General features: G+C 44.2%; 1 protein-coding gene across 1 annotated transcript in view; it reads left to right on the top strand.

The window, feature by feature from the left end:
* The window catches only part of LOC124709229 (mucin-19-like), a 1,054,314-nt gene that overhangs the window by 560,841 nt on the left and 475,103 nt on the right, over positions 1-18,370 (top strand). The gene's annotated exons all lie outside the window — the stretch shown is intronic.

The following is an 18,370-nucleotide window of genomic DNA, read 5'->3' as shown; positions in this document are numbered from 1 at the left end:
TTGCAATAGCTAAGAAACATTCGCATATTGTGTTTAAGCCCTTGTTTAACCGGACAGAAGGAATCAATGGTCCTGTGAATATATACTGAAAATACCTACCGTATTTACATATCCCGTCAGGACCACGAAGGTGCGCAGGGCGACAAACGCAAGAAGTGTAACAACCACCGGATCCCACCATCCCACGTAACTGCCCCACTGTCGACGAAGGGGCTGTTAATTGACAAGTCTGTAACAATTCTCTGCACTGCTATATTAGTGAAATAGCGGATGATCGTATAGAAATTTCGACCAGTCGCACTAAAATGTTTTTAAAATGCTGAGCCGCGCGGAATGGCCGCGCGGTTAGAGGCGCCGTGTCACTCATTGCGCGGCCCCTCCCGCCGGAGGTTAGAGTCCTCCATCGCGCTTGTGTGTGTGTGTGTGTGTGTGTGTGTGTGTGTGTGTGTGTTGTTCGTAGCATAAGTTAGTTTAAGTAGTGTGTAAGTCTAGGGACCGCAGGATTCGAACCTGCGACCGTAGCGGTCGCGCGGTTCCAGACTGTAGCGCCTAGAACCGCTCGGCCACCCCGGACGCCAGGGACCGATGACCTCGGCAGTTTGGTCCCATAGGATTCACACACATTTGAACATTTAAAACGCTGAGTATCAGCTCACTGACGTAACACAAAACCAGCGCTGAATAGTAACGCGAGCATAACCGTGCACTCGACATAGACAGCTACAGCTGTAGATTCGCTCTTCTCCAGCATATCTGTCAGCAATAAGTCACGCTCACATGGGCTACAGTTACGAAGTACGACCATGACTTTCGGAAGAGTGGACAACAAAGCCCTCGATGTCCCACTGAACCCACACTCTTCCTATCTGCGTTTTCGTGACTGACTCGTTCAATTTCGGGAGTACAGAACAAATAGTTAGCCAATCAACGCCTGTCTGTCTGACTTGTTACTCGCACATAGGTATTCTCAATGGTTCTGTTACTTCAACATCTAACGACACCATATTTGTGACCAAATTTGGCAACTTCAGAACCAGTAAAGCTCCCAAGACGTCACGGTAAACACTCTGAATGCCAGATGTAGTGAAAGCATTCCCAAGCATCACTGAACGCTCGCATACAGGGCATATCTCACCCCCGCCCTGAGTCTCCTTAGGCTGATGACAAAAGGAATTTCCCGACTCCCGTGCGGTTCGGAACGCCCTGTGAAAATTCCCGCTGTTGCATCCCCCTCGCGCCCTTCACAACGACTTCGTCCGTCTGCCACACCGCAAATTAAGAAGATAAAATTACTCCCACGATTCAGATCCGGATCGAATAATTACTTCTCGATAAACAAGGTCAGTCGAACAGAATGAACAGTCTTGAACGGAGGTTATAAGATGAAAATCAGAGAAAGGAAAACTAGGCTAATGGAACGTAGTGTGCTAGCTACCCACCTGTTTTGATAATATATCATGCGAAGGGAACACAAATGCACGATGGGATTTACTTGAACTGATTTTGCCCCATCAGCTGTACTCTACAGACCGATCACACACCGCTCCAAACAGTTCCTGTTTTTTTTTTAAAAAAGTTGCAAGTTTGTCAATTCTTTGTAAACCTATTAAGTACAGTATAAATAAAATGGCTGGAGTTTCAAGTGAGTTAGGCGGTACAAGGAATAGCGTTGAAATTCAAAAGTTTATTCATAAAACATTGCTGTTGTGGCACCAGCTATCTCAGCAAACCCTACCTGGCAACCAAACTCACAAAAAAAAAAAGAAGAATCAAACTGTCACTCACAATTCACAAATAACTGATTAACCTGTTAATTCCACAATGTATATCAACACTCTTCCCTATAAAACTTGTGGACAAATTCTACCGTAAACCGCGATATGAACTGGACTAGCTAAATAACAAACTGCATGAAGCGGCCACATGCAGCCTAGAAATTAAAACACACACACTCTACAGACTCGTGACCCGCAGGCAGAGCGCCTCACCCTTTCGACAGGAAAACAGATTCCCCTTCCATCTCCACACCAAAGACCCGCTTACTAGGCATTACCCCTTCCATTTCGCCCGCATCTCGTGGTCGTGCGGTAGCGTTCTCGCTTCCCACGCCCGGGTTCCCGGGTTCGATTCCCGGCGGGGTCAGGGATTTTCTCTGCCTCGTGATGGCTGGGTGTTGTGTGATGTCCTTAGGTTAGTTAGGTTTAAGTAGTTCTAAGTCCTAGGGGACTGATGACCTAAGATGTTAAGTCCCATAGTGCTCAGAGCCCTTCCATTTCTTTTATTTTGCTTCCTATTGGCTACAGCTATCGTCTCTTTCCTACCATGCCACACCTTCCTAGTTACGTGCATTACATTACAATTCAGTACAATGTTTTGGACCATCGACCTACACAAATAAAGAGCATTTTACCAGAGGTTGAAAATACCGCTTCAGCTGTAAAGTTCTTTTATTATCACACGACCGGTTTCGGCCTCTTATAAGCCCATCTTCAGGTGTCGTAATGCGGTGCTGTGATCCCCGAGCGCCGCGGTTGACGTGCACAAGGCGCGGTGCGCTACCTACGGGTATTGTTTGTAAAAAACATTTTCATAATAAATTGTGCTTAAATGCGTTACGTTTACGTGGATAGCTAGCCGAAGACATGAATAATCTGCAAATTTTTATACAAATTAAAATTGTGAAAGTTTAGACAGTAATGTGACCTAGCTTTACATGTTGTATTGGGTGCGTTACATGTTTCACTATCTGGTGGAACTTCCACCTCAGTCGCTCGTGGCCAGAGCTTCATCTGTACAGCTGTGTAGACCTATTGGAGTCTGCTGCCTAAGCCCCTTTGGCCAGCCTAACATATCCCTTCGGGTACCTGCTCCAGCCATTCAATATCTTGACGCTCCAGTGGCATACAAGAGCATGTTCCGTATAATGCAATCTCTTTCAGCTGTACGAACTGGAACTACCTCGACCCATATCCAAAAAGACACATCCTGACCCACAATATTTTCTAGAACTATTTACTGTGTAGGTGTTTATCGAAGTACTATGCAATGTGTTTTAGATATGCATACATGTCTGAAGCTACGATTGACAGCCAATATTAACTGGAAGAAACATATTCGGAATTGTCAGTACGATTTGACTGCAGCTGCACAATTTATTACTGACAATTAAAATTTGTGCCCGACAGGTACTCGAACCCGAATTTCCGGCTTTACGCGAGCAGCCACCTTAACAACTTTAACTACCCGAGCACGCCTCCAGGACTAATCCACTGATGGAAAGACTTTATTATTATTGTCACAGCCTGTACAGACAAGTAATACTCTTTGCAGTGTTTTTGTTTATGGATGTAAACTGTGCGGCTGCGGTCTCACCGTATTCGCAATTCCGAAGACATTTCTTCCATTTTTGATGACTGTCGATCGTAGTAGCGTCTGTTCCTTCAGACACGGACGTATATCTGAACGACACTGCAAAGAGTATTACTTGCCGGTACAAGCGGCTGTGCTGCAGTCACAGCAATTGTGCGACCGCAGGACGTGGACACTCAGTGACATATAGAGATTTGGGTCGGTCCTGGAGGAATGCTCGGATAGCCAAAGTGGTTAAGGTGACCGCTCGCATAAAGAGAGAAATGCAGATTCGAGTCCAGATCCGGCACAGATTTTCATTCAGCACCTATAAATTGTACAGCCACAGTCGAATCATATTCGCAATTCTGAATACACTTCTTCCGAAGTTGCGACGGGCTGCGAGCTCATGGCCTAAAATTCGCCCTCTTAAGTGCTATCTGTTCACCGTTCCTCGCCGGAATTCTCTTAACACAATGAATCCCACAGTCAGCAAATCCCCTGTGACCGTTTTCGTGGCTTGGAACGTCTGTCCAAGTTATTCCGCACTGTAATTACCAATCCGTTAAAACCAAAACGCGCTTGCTCATACTGCAATCTCTTAAGCGGTATAAATCAGGCGATGCTGTGTGAAATAGAACAGGAAATGAGGCACTAAAAGTAGTAAATGAGGTTTGTCATTTGTACAGCAGAATAACTAATGATGACGAAGTAGATAGGGGTACAGGGAGTTCCAGGAGGAATGCTCATTATTCAGGGAGATTATATAAATACTCATTCGAAGCACAAAAAGTTTAGTAAACATGAGCTCTGAAATGTGTACCTTAGGAGCTATGAGTACTTCATCTTCCATATTGTGAAAAAAATCTCATTTACTGCAAGTTCTTTGCTTTCCATATTTTCGGAGAAATTGGAAAGGACCAAAATAGAAAAAAAATTGTAAAGTAAACATGGGCTCTAAAATCCGTAGCTTAAGACCTATGAGCACTTGTTTAGTAGAAGATATATGTTTCACAGTAGGAAAGATGAACACGTGCTCATAGCTCTTAATGTATGCATTTTATAGACCATGTTTACTGGACGATTTTCTTGTTTTGGTTCATACTACCACCTCTCAAAACATGGAAAGCAAAGAGCTTGCAGTAGCAGAGATTTGTTTCACACTATCTAAGATGAGAGGAGCTCATAGCACTTAAGGTATGTATCTTAGAGCCTCTGTTTTACTAGACCTTTTTGCTTCGAATGATCATTCGTCTCATATTCCTGAATATTGACCATTCCTCCTGGGACACCCTGTACAATGAGACTGCCAATAGTAAAAAATCATTTCTAAAAACGAGGAATTCTTAACAACGAATTCCAGTTTAAGCATTAAGAAGTGTTTTCTGAAGGTATTTGTCTGGAGTGTAACCATATACCGAAGTGAAACGTGGACAATAAGCAGTTCAGACAACAAGAAAATGAAAACTTTTAAAATGTCTTGCTACAGAAGAATGCTGAAGTTTAAATGGTAGCTCGATTAGTTGAAGAGGTATTGAATCAAATGGGGGAGTAAAGAGTTTTATGGTAAAATTTGACTAAAAGAAGGCGTCGGCTGTTGGGACACATTCTGAGACATCAAGGAATTGCCAGTTTTGTAGTGGAATCAATTGTGTGGGATAAAAATTGTAGAGGGAGACCAAGGCGAATAAAATTAGCAGCTTCCAAAGGATGTGGGTTGTAGCAGTGATGTAGAGTTGAAACGACTTACTCAGGATAGACTAGAATAAAGAGTTGTATCAAACCAATCTTCGGACTGATGACCACAATAACAACAGCGTCGACGACGACGACGACAACATCAACAAACTATCCCAGCCGATATGTAAAAAACACATCGAAGATTCGACATTTGAAGCAGCGTTCGTTTCATGATATATTTTTATCAGTTTCATGGCACGAAATTTGTAAAGAGTATGAAAGGCGGACAGCAATACAAGATCGTTTCTGTCTGAGGCTGTTCAGAACGTTTGGGGTTAGGTTGTTGCATTCACTTTCATGGCGATGTTAATATCCCGAACGGTCGTAGATGGTAGCAGTTTCTGAGCGTTACGCCGCAAGCTCAATCCATTCACGCGCGTGCAAATATCGAGCATACTGTATTCTAGCTATGCCTTAAGGTATATTTCCTCCAAAATGAGCTTAATCTGCAACTGGAAGAAGCGTCTTTGTTGTAAGATTGGGACGCTCTCTGAATACAACGAAACCACTGGACATGCAATCCATTATGTGACATGTCAACTAAATATGGCTCCGAACGATATATCGATCACGGCATGCATATGCATTAATCATCTCTTTCCCTACTGTGGATGAATAATAAGCTAACTGTATGGAATTAAAGTAGACAAATCGTACGTTCTATCAGCTGCTATGTAACGTCCTCTGTCAAAAATTTATCAATGAAGGACCTGCCACTATCTCAGGTTTCTGAAATCGATAATTGTCCGCCTCCACACTACTGATACACACAGTTATCATTATTGAGCACTTAAAAATATTTGACCCATCATACCACGTTTATATGAGAGCAAGACAGTTGTAGGTTTGCCAAGTCAGAGGCTTTCGCATACCTGCAGTGACAGTACAAAATATGAACAGGACACAGAAATGAAAAAAGTACACGAGGAGAAGTAAGTTTCGAGGGTCCAAAAAATTAACAATAACAGTGTGCTCTACTGAACCTTACACATTTTTATACATTTCTGACACAGTTACCGTAGACCATAACCAGATTTTGTTTATCTCCGTAGCAAAAGTTTACCCCATATGGTGACAACAAACTGGCGATATAAATGTCATCATTATGAAACTACTACTACTACTCTCTCTCTCTCTCTCTCTCTCTCTCTCAAAAGAGTGCAGAAAGGTCGGGTTTAATGCCACATGGGTGATGAAGTCTTTAGAGAAGAAGCAGAAGCCCGGACGTGTCCTTTTTAAAGGAACCATCTCAACATTTGATTTAAATAATTTGAGGAATCACGTAAGTCCTAAATCTTTATTTCCGGAAGGGGATTTGAACCTTCCGAATGCGAGCCCAGTGTGTTGCCATTGACCCTTCTCGTTCTGCACCTTGTCTAACCGCGTGCCTAATCTTCTCACATTTCCGTTCTAACTGTACTTGTTCTACCGTAGTTTTACATTCATATTGAACGAGGTGGCGTAATGGTAAGACACCGGACTCGCATTCGGATGGGCCGCGGTTCGAATCCTCGTCCAGCCATGAAGATTTGTGTTTCCATTGTTTCCCTACACTGTTGAGCCAAAAGCCGAGAAGATACCCCTGAAAAGGACACGGCCGATTTCCTTTCCCGTCCTTTCCCAAACCAAGCTTTGGGTCGGTCTCTTCGTCGATGGGAGGCAAAACATTTAGCTTCCTTCACTCCTTCTATAATCGTGGTATCAAGAATGTTCAACGACTCTGCGCTTCGCACTTCATCGTGAAAATCATCAAATACTCATTCACATATTGCTAAGACCTGTCGAATCACCCATTTTTTTCCTGTAAATACCACAGTTTTGACATTGAATGTCTGCTGTAACGTTTTGTCCAAAAAACTAACCACAAACCAAATCTCAGAACACCTTCTGCTATCCCATATGCAAAATGCAGAATCTACGCTGTCTAGTCGCATGAATGTGACCGCCTCTTATAAGCCTGAATAGTCACCTTTTGCAGCGCGAACCGATGCCAGACGTACAGGAAATGAGGCAACGAGCTTCTGAGAAGCACCGGCAGGGATGTGAACCCATGTCGACTCCAGTGCCGTGGCCGGCTCCGCTAGATTTCTCTTTTGAGGAACCAAACCGGGAACAGCCTGATCGAAGTGGTTCCACAAATTCTCGATTCAGTTTAAATGCGGTAAGTCTGGTGGCCAGTGGAGTACGGTAAACTCATTCTGGAATTCTTCGAACCACACACGTACATGGCGAGCTGTGTGACACGTTACATTGTCGTGGTGATAGATGCCGTCGTGCCAAGGAAAAACAAACTGCATGTAGTGGTAGACATGGTCTCCAAAGATAGATCCATAGTCGTGTTGATCTATTGTACCTTACAGAATGATGAAATGACACGAAAACGTTCTCTAGACCATAACCCTCCCTCCTCCGGCCTAGACCGTTTGCTTTCAGACTTTTCACGGCGTACATACCAGCGGCCATCATTCCAGTGGAGCATAAAACATGATTCACCTCAGAAGGCCACCTGTCTGTACTCAGTAGACGCCTATTTCCGATAATGGCGTGCAAATTACAGCCTTCGTTACCGATGAACAGCAGTCAACGTGGTGCATGAACCAGGCGTCTGCTACGCAGACCCATACGAAGCGACGTTCGCTGAACCGTTACAAACCTAGCCATTTCGGAAATGCTTCCACGCTGGACCCGAAAGCCAATGATCATACCCTTTTGGACGTCAGCTAAATCGCACCGTTTCCCCATTACAACGACTGCACTGTTTTCCCCTTCCCCACCCCCGTCCCCTGACAGGCTTTATATACCCTCCAATGGCACGTGCAGTCTGTGTGTGGTTATTGAACTTCCACGTCGAACGTAGGTGGTGCTCACTTTTAAGTGACAGGTCAATGTGTTTTCTGCACTGTCTATCGTAAATCGTGGTTAATATAACTGGAGTAGGATTGCGAGACCGACGGATGAAACTTGACCTAACATGGGTCACATACGATCGGGTAACTATTCAAAACATGAGCGACGTACTAATCACACAATTACTAGCTTAAACTTCGTGGATGACGGACAGGAAGTGGCTGTTGTTGCAGCATCGAACTCGATTTGGGCCTACTTTGCGATTGCCATTCTTAAATGGTCAGTGCGGCGTCATTTAGACAGTCTAGATGATTGACACATCCGTTGGCTGTGTCCGGAAAACAGAGCCGCCCCTCGAAGGTGAATATAGCAGCCCGTAAATCCCGTTTCACACGAACGACTTCCTGGTCAAAATCGGCTTTCGTGTCTGCGTGTAGACCAGCAACGATCCACTACGCGAGAGTGTCTGTGAATCCAATCGCCAGTACAGAGCGGTCAGAAAGAATCTGGTAAGTTGTAAGGTGTTCCAAGGTAGATTGCGCAGAGAAATAAGTGTTAAGAAAAAGTTCGATATGTTGCCCTGTTTCCGAGATAATTAACACTGAAGTTAGCCAATCAGGACGTTGCGCGATGATTCAGGCGGACCGCCAGGCACAATTAGTATCACTTTTTCTCACAGCCCAGATGATAGCGCACGAGACTACTCAGCCTTTGGCTCGGGTTCCATACTTACTACCGCCCCATATCCAATTTTTGTTTCGCTCTCTTTTTCGATTTTAGGAAACAAAGAATGCGTTTGGGGACACCTTCTGTGGTGGGCCGTTTGAATTTGCACGCGCAACTGCCTGGTTAGCTAACTTCAATACTAATTAACCCAGCAAAAGGCGCAAAGTATCGACTTTTTCCCTTCACAATATTTCTCAGTACAACCTATCCTGAAACACCTTTACAAGCTTTTCCGACTGTTTATGACCACTCTGTAGATTGTGCTGAATATGGAGTTCTAAATTTCCGAGTATGCTGCAATTTGCGCATGCACAGAAACAAGGTACTATGGGGGCGTCTGTTAACATCGGAAGTTAACTTATTCTGGCGATCACTCCTCAAATGAAACAACAGTCACTGTTTATTTATCTCCACGACGCGTTTCGAAGATTTAAACCTCCATCAGGTGGATTTGTATTTGTTAGTAAGACATTTGTGAGTGTTATGTTACAATTTTTTGGAGGAACTTATGGCACTGTCTAGTGGAGAAACAAAACACTATTTCAGAACATTGTTTTGAGTTTCTTTTGACAAACAAGTAAACGTATATCTAACGGTAAGCATAAAATAAGTATAAATGGAGTACTTCTAGTGGTCACAGGTTCTTTTCACGGTCGTAACACATCACGTATACGGGCATATTTGTAAACAAATATGGCGTCTGGAAACTGCTGAGTGCAAGGTTCGTATAGCAGAAGAGAAGACATTATCGCAAAGTACAAAGAATATACATCGTAACAACATTTTTACAGAATAAATTTTAAAGGACTTGGAAGTGTTGGTTTGGGGGTGTCGAATATATGCGTTGGAATAAACACTTCAGGTGGTATGCAAATCCGATTTTGACAAGTTAAAATAACTTGAACTTCGTACTCGTTTCTACAATCCGGTGAAATGTTACAAACTTTAAGTACAATAATAATATTGACTAGAGTTACAAAAATAACAATTTTTGTGTTTGAAATAATATTTTCTTCTTTACTATAATATTTTGTCGTAAATCTAGGAATTTTTAAGGTTTTTGATTATTTTAGGCTTAATTCCGAAAGAAACTAAGGCAAAACCAAAATCGTAAGCGGAAACACTGCTCAGTACGGGACTAAAACGCCAGGGGCGCTGTAGAAAACTCACTTGTCTCGAGTAGCCAGATGACACCTGAAAGTCGATAGCATAAAAGGGGCTTAACGGAAGCAGGGTGCATAGTAGCTGCGCTGTGCAGCTAACCGGCGCAGCCCTTTCGGTACCGTCGCCTCAATTTCCGGCAGGGAGCCGACATCCAGAACGACTCGGAATACAAATGGACGTGTCTGGAGGCGGCCTCGCTCCACTGCTGTTGTGCAAGGCGGTCCCAAGCAAGCTCCGAATTGCTTCGGTTCTTGTTGCGTCCTGCTGGTAGTTGAGACGCAACGGGACACAGTAACTAGACAAGCCTTTGGCTCTAGGAACTGGGGTTATTCGTCGTGGCAGACGTAGAAGACGTACTAATCGTCTAAGTAACAAATAACTCAGCAAACTGTAGCGCAATTGATTGCAACGGACGCATATAGTCGAGCAGCCACAAGGTTTTCAACGTTACAGCGTACCAAAAAAGTGCCAGTGGTACCTCGGTTCCTGCAGAATCACTTCCTCTCTTGTTAACTACCGGATCAGTAATGTCTCTTATTCTGAGATTACTGTCGACCATCCCAGGTTGAAACAACGCGTGAAAGAGCCACATTGGATTGTATTACTTGACATTCTAATCGAAACAGTGACGTTTAGCAACCATACACCCAGAACCTTCTCCTTGCTGTCTTCACTGTCCGAGGGTCCGCCATCGGATAACCGAAACATGAAAGATGCACTGCTTGATTCACAGTCCATGTTTCTGTCAGTGCGTAAAGAGATAATGGGGTGTTCTTGCCACTATGATTTTGTTCAGGTCGCTCGCTGATGTTTCTTCATGTGGGAAACAGTTATGTGAGGGGCCTGCAAATAGATCATGTCCGTATGTTGGTTCAATTTCAGCAGCCAGATGGAGACCTTTAAAGGCAGAAGGGCTATACAGCACCTCTAATTGCGTCAGAGTCACGTAATGGACAATCTACAGGTATCAAAGTCCTTACGTGGCTCTCCAACTGACCAGTCGCCAGTTCTCCCGAGCACAACTGGGATACTGTTCCAGCCACTTCGGTATACTTCTTGGACGCTGCTGCGCCCACTTTCCGTAAGTCTCACCCATTCGTTGAGCAATCATGGAGCTACGCTGCCTCTTCTATTCCCGTTGGGAAGGAAATACGGAAGCGTCCGATCCCACCCGTCTGCTTTGACCCATGACGTCACAAATATGGCGGAAACAAAAACAAACACACACACTTTCAACAAGAAGCCTAATGACATTAACGGGACAAGCGCGGGAAATGGGGTGTTTTGGATGGGGGGCAAACTAAATATAAACAAATTTAGACGCCTTGCGTAGCTACAACGAGTAAGTGAAGACAGCCATGCATGAATACCCACCCACCTCCCCAGAGGTCGTAACACCTGCAACCCATAGAAGATAAAGATGCTTCAGTAGCTGATTAGTGTTTTTTGTCTTTTTAAAAAAAAAATCTCACGGGATAGAACCAACAGATCAGAAAGATAAATATGATAAACTAAAACGGAAATTCGAGGAAACAGATAATTAAAATAAGTAATAAGTGTTTTTAAATTTAAAAAAATCTCACGAGATAGAACGAACAGATAAGAAAAGTAAATAAAATAAGATAAAACAGAACTAGAGACAGCCACACTCAAACCAAACTCCGCGACGTCATGACGTCACACACGACAACACCCTTACGTCACGGGTCAAAGCCGACGCGTTGGATCGGACGCTTCTGTCGACCCGTTGGGAATACTGATACTACCCAACATGCCAGATAGGTGTGTCTAATTGGAGTGCCCATCGGTGTAGTTTTAAATAGGTAGCAATTCCCGTACATACTATTCTTGAAATGGAGAGCAGTAGTCATTTTCTTTCATCTCTTCCAAAAGTAGTACTGCCAAAATAATTCGGACACCACAAAAACTCACTAAGATTGAAACTGAATAAATCGGATTAGGCTTGATGAAGACAGCTAGCCTCTTCGGCGCGGGGGAACTGCAGTTGTCGTTTTGCAGCAGCTTTCATAGGACCGATTGGGATCCTCTAGTTTGAAGCCTCATGGAAAGCTTAAACCAGAGGCTCACACGACTGTGTGACGATCTTGGTTGTGGATTTGTCGAACTCCGCTAACGGGCGTATACTTGCGCGAAGCGTTGCTAGAGTAGCGGAATAGGTGCGGCATGCACATGAGGTTTTTTTAAGAATACTAAAATCCTGCCAGAGCTCGATAAGATACGTTCTGATTTCTGACAGGGTGCAATACGATCTCCATTAATTAAAGAGAGTAGCAGTCGTCATGGGAGATCGGAGAAAGAAAATGTTGAAATGGCGTTAGTTAATTGTAGAAGTGTCTGTCCGTAAGATCCCAGAATTAGCCTCGCTTTTAAACTATTAACAATGGCGTTTATAGCACTAGGGACAGAAGCTGGTTGAAACCAGATTGTAACATCAGTGAAATTCTAAATTCAGATTCGAATGTTTATAGCAAAGATAAGTTGAACGCCGCTAGTGTAGGTGTTTATAGCCGCGTACGTAAAACAGATTCAATGTTAGTACAGATTTCGAATGATAGGCAACTTGGGTGAAAATAAGTGTTAAAGGGGATCAAACAGGATCAACGATATTTTTTATAGACGCTCTGTCTCAGGCACAGCAGTGGCGGAGCATTTGAGAGGAAACTTGGAGAAGATTTCGCGTAAATTCCTGCTTATGATACCGCAGGAAGGTATTCCGCACATCGGTGTGTTTTACTGTTAAATTTCCGGGAGTGTACGTTGCTAGAAGAGTCAACCAGTATATTGCGTCCTCCTAGTCATTTCTCAAGAAAAGACCATGAACATAAAAGTAGAAAGATTCGAACTCACGCGGTGGCTTACCACCTTTCGCTGCTCTTGTGAACTATTCCCGACTGGAAAGAGGACAAATGACGATGTTGAACAAAGTATCCTCCACAATGCACAGTAAGGTGCCTCGCGGAGTGTAAATGTAGATGTGGATGAGGGCGCTATACACACACACACACACACACACACACACACACACACACACACGCACGCGCGCGCGCCCGCACACACACAGACACAGATAACGAAATGAGATGAGTATTTTATCCTGATACATGAAGTGCCAAAGTAACTTATGGGAACTTTACGGCCGTAATATTCCCTATAAAATAAATATGATCCATCGTTCATTTTAAACGAAACGTTAATTATATATAACGTTAATACGAGAACGCAGAATTCATTAGAAAAATGCTGAATGACGAAAACTTATTTGTGGTACGAACGCAGCGCTGTCATCTATGACTGCGAACCGCGCGGTGTCAGGTGGTGAATCTGACACACGACTTCTAGGCCGCAAAGTTTGATGTGTACCACAACATGTACTGTGATTTACAGTGCAATGTCATCAAGCTGGCACCTTGCCCCAAAAGCGCGATTTACAGCCGCAAGTTGCTCGCATTCAGCTTATATTTCTCTGGGGAATTTATGTTGAACTTTCGCACCGTCGAAATAAACAACGCCGAAAGTCGCATTTTAATCCGCAGCTGAAAGATGGCTTAAATATGCGTAATTTATTTTTTCACGTCACGTACAACGCTTCCGAACGGAACAGCGGACTCGTGGAATAAACTACTAAATCGACGTGTCAGAACACGTTGATCTGCTAGCAAACTGCTGGCTCTGCCGGCCACCTTGATAGTTACGTATTAACACTTCCGCTATAGAGAATTAAAATATGAACCGCACGCGCATCATTGTCACCTAAAATGGAGGACAGTTCCCAGTTTAGCCAGAGGCTCCTCTCTTGTCAGTAAATAAAACACAGACGAGTAAAATATGATCCAATGGAAACAGAACGTCGGAATATTTGCGGTTAGGAAAGGATTAATTAACTACGGAGAAGCACTGGTTTATGTAGTACGTACCTTCCCTCAGCATGTTTCGTAAGGAAAATAAGCGTCATGAATCCTTGACGTCCTAGCAGCGAAGTTTACCTGTCTGATATATTTCCAGCAGCAGCCTACAATGAATTAGCGGTAGGGAGTTTTGTGCCGAGGGACTCAATGAGACAAAGTTAACGAACTTGGATGGCGAGCACAAAGCCCGTGGAAGCCGGCGGAGGCACGGGGATCCATTGTGGGACGCCCACCGTGGAGGCGGCGACGGCGACAGCGACGTCGCCGGTTTACACTTGGCGCGGCTGCGGCCACAAAGGAGGGCGTCGTCTTTTATTAAGCGGCTCCTCCCCCTCCCCCCTGCTCCCGCACGCACGGGCACGATCGGCCTTTGTTCCGCGGCCACAGGGCCCTCCTGCGTGGCGAGAGCACCCTCTCACCAGCTCCCGTTACCGCCTCTCAGGCCTCAGGTAGCAGCTTAACTCTCCCTTAAGTCAATCCTCCGAGACGTCCTCGTCCAAGAGAGGTTCTAGTGCAATCAGGATGCGACACTAAAAATATCTGTACCTTACAAGTTTTGATATTGGACTATAATCATGAAACTTCCTGGCAGGTTAAAACTGTGTACCGGGTCGAGACTCGAACTCGGGACCTTTGCCTTTCGCGGGCAAGTGCTCTACCATCTGAGCTACCCAAGCACGGCTCACGCCCCGCCCTCACAGCTTTACTTCTGTCAGTATCTCGTCTCCTACCTTCCAGACTTTGCAGAAGCTCTCCTGCGAACCTTGCAGAAAGGCAAAGGTCCCGAGTTCGAGTCTCGGACCGGCACACAATTTTAACCTGCCAGGAAGTTTCATATCAGCGCACACTCCGCTGCAGAGTGAATATCTCATTCTTGAAACATCCCCCAGGCTGTGGGTAAGCCTTCTCCGCAATATCCTGTCTTTTTAAAAAAAAAAAAAAAAAAAAAAAAAAAAAAAAAAAAAAAAAAAAGCTTGGGGCATATTTGAGCCGTACGCGTGCTCATAACGGTACCTGTGCTTGCGGAACCTATTTGGTTTCATTGCTTAGCTACTGTCTGTATGGCGCTTCATGTGGTGGCGCCTTTGAGATACCTCGAGCGGCGTTTAAACGAGTGCGCAGCCAACACTAGTGGCTGAGTGCACCAACCTGCGTCAAGAAGTACGATAACCATGGTGCCGTGATCACGGTAAAAAGTAAAGAACGTTTAAAATTTATATACGATGCACCAACTTTAATTGCCGGTCAGCAAACCGTCTCCAGCCAACCGTCCGTTTTAGTCGCGGGTAACTCCGTATATTGCAGAGGAAGGCGCCCTGGAGACGCAAAGATTTTAAAAGAGATATGAAGTTGCACGCTGCCTCCTACCTACATCAGTTTTCTAGAGGATCGCTGGCGGGGCCAACGAGATATACGACCTCTTCAACGAACTTGTGACGTCATACTAGTCGGCTTGTCTGCCACACTTTGCGAACCCTCCGGTCCGTGCAGGGCCCAGGGGAAATCGATACTCAATTTAACAGACACCCACTAAAGGTCTTAATTTTGCCGTGGGATATCGAAAACTGTCATTCATTTAAACACGCAGTAAAAAATTATTAAACTCGTCTGAAATAGTTAATCGCCCCTCTCTGGAGGTGGCTGATGATACTAGTAAGACTTTCAGTGTCACGTCCTGTGACGCACGTGTCACACCCTCCTTTCGTTGCCACAATCGCTGGTGAGTGATGTCATTGTCACATGCTCTCAATTTCGTCAACAAGCACAAATGTGTTTAGGCCTCGCTTATGTTTGGCGATGTGGAAAATAAAAGTATCTAACCGCTACGAAATTATGGCTCGATAAAAAGTTCAAATGTGTGTGCAATCTTATGGGACTTAACTGCTAAGGTCATCAGTCCCTAAGCTTACACACTACTTAACCTAAACTACCCTAAGGACAAACACACACACCCATGCCCGTGGGAGGATTCGAACCTCCGTCGGGACCAGGATAAACAGTAGATGTATCGATGTTGCATTAAGTCACTAGTTTAGAGCTTTAGTACAAGCTCCTCATCTGATTTCATATATAGGACTTCATGAAGAAGCGCATTTGTGTCCCTAGTGCCTTGTTTTGGTTTGCCTGTCTTACATAAATGTCAGTCTTTTTAAACGTCTGCCTGAGCTCTTTATGAATGCATTATTGGCAAAAATATGTAAATCCTTTACGAAAATCCTTGACAATATCGCGACTTTATTCCACATACGTTTTCAATACGATATTTTTAAATGCAGAAACTTTAGCATTTTAATAACTTAACCTTAATGTTATAAACTTTTGTTTTATGTAGCAGATGAGCAAGACATAATCCCAAAATACCTCATTTTATACAACTGCTTTAAATTCTCTTTTTATTATATATCTACTTGAGTGAAAAGATTTTTTTTATGTTTCTTTGTCAGTGGTATACAGGGTGTTACAGAAAGGTACGGCCAAACTTTCAGGAAACATTCCTCACACACAAATAAAGAAAAGATGTTATGTGGACATGTGTCCGGAACGCTTAATTTCCATGTTAGAGCTCATTTTAGTTTCGTCAGTATGTACTGTACTTCCTCGATTCACCGCCAGTTGGCACAATTGAAGGAAGGTAATGTTGACTTCGGTGCTTGTGTTGACATGCGACTCATTGGTCTACAGTACTAGCATCAAGCACAACAGTACGTAGCATCAACAGGTTAGTGTTCATCACGAACGTGGTTTTGCAGTCAATGCAATGTTTACAAATACGGAGTTGGCAGATGCCCATTTGATGTATGGATTAGCACGGGGCAATAGCCGTGGCACGGTACGTTTGTATCGAGACAGATTTCCAGAACGAAGGTGTCCCGACAGGATGACGTTCGAAGCAATTGATCGGCGTCTTAGGGATCACGGAACATTCCAGCCTATGACTCGCGACTGGGGAAGACCTAGAACGGCGAGGACACCTGCGATGGGCGAGGCAATTCTTCGTGCAGTTGACGATAACCCTAATGTCAACGTCAGAGAAGTTGCTGCTGTACAAGGTAACGTTGACCACGTCACAGTACGGAGAGTGCTACGGGAGAACCAGTTGTTTCCGTACCATATACAGCCTGTGCAGGCGCTATCAGCAGCTGATTGGCCTCCACGGGTACACTTCTGCGAATGGTTCATCCAACAATGTGTCAATCCTCATTTCAGTGCAAATGTGCTCTTTACGGATGAGGCTTCATTCCAACGTGATCAAATTGTAAATTTTCACAGTCAACATGTTTGGGCTGACGAGAATCCGCACGCAATTGTGCAATCACGTCATCAACATAGATTTTTTGTGAACGTTTGGGCAGGCATTGTTGGTGATTTCTTGATTGGGCCCCAAGTTCTTCCACCTACGCTCAATGGAGCACGTTATCATGATTTCATACGGGATACTCTACCTGTGCTGATAGAACATGTGCCTTTAGAAGTACGACACAACATGTGGTTCATGCACAATGGAGCTCTTGCACATTTCAGTCGAAGTGTTCGTACGCTTCTCAACAACAGATTTGGTGACCGATGGATTGGTAGAGGCGGACCAATTCCATGGCCTCCACGCTCTCCTGACCTCAACCCTCTTGACTTTCATTTATGGGGGCATTTGAAAGCTCTTGTCTACCCAACCCCGGTACCAAATGTAGAGACTCTTCGTGCTCGTATTGTGGACGGCTGTGATACAATACGGCATTCTCCAGGGCTGCATCAGCGCGTCAGGGATTCCATGCGACGGAGGGTGGATGCATGTATCCTTGCTAACGGAGGACATTTTGAACATTTCCTGTAACAAAGTGTTTGAAGTCACGCTGGTACGTTCTGTTGCTGTTTCCATTCCATGATTAATGTGATTTGAAGAGAAGTAATAACATGAGCTCTAACATGGAAAGTAAGCGTTTCCGGACACATGTCCACATAACATATTTTCTTTCTTTGTGTGTGAGGAATGTTTCCTGAAAGTTTGGCCGTACCTTTTTGTAACACCCTGTATTTGTCTTTTTGTAAAATGTGTGATACTTCTGGATATAGGAGTCAAGTGTCAACGGCGGTATATTACATTGTTTACAGTTCAGACACCAAGTAGTTTTTGGAGTTTCGTGTATGTGACAACTCGCCTTATCATAGACCTAGGAGTGGTAATTCTGTTCCGGCGTAACGAGCAAGCGTCGGCACGAAGAGCAAGAGCGTAACAGCAGGGAAGGCTGAGACGACGTCAGCCAATAGAACGCTTACTACGACGACACCACGACGAACTAGAATAGCAGCACTAAAAGACGAGACGTTATCCTAACTCTTTAGTTGGATTTATGTGTTGCTTCCTTGGAAATTTGTATATATCAAAGGACATTGATTGTCTGCATGTCATCGTTTGCTTGCGACTCATCATTGCAAGAAGGCAAAGTTAAGTATTGTCAATTTAACTTACTGTAATAAACTCCATTAATCAGATTCGCTTGAATGTTGTCTAGCTATCCGAAAAACAGCTTCCTAGGCAGCCGATGTTAGACAAGTGGGCAGGATCTCGCAAGGTCTTCTTGTGGACAAGAAGGGCAGTTAATTTAAGGTCATCATAAGTGTGT

The sequence above is a fragment of the Schistocerca piceifrons genome, chromosome 1, assembly GCF_021461385.2.
Source record: "Schistocerca piceifrons isolate TAMUIC-IGC-003096 chromosome 1, iqSchPice1.1, whole genome shotgun sequence".
Taxonomy (NCBI): Eukaryota; Metazoa; Arthropoda; class Insecta; order Orthoptera; family Acrididae; genus Schistocerca; species Schistocerca piceifrons.
Note: the sequence above shows the minus strand (reverse complement) of the source record. Positions and strands in the feature narration are given on the sequence as shown.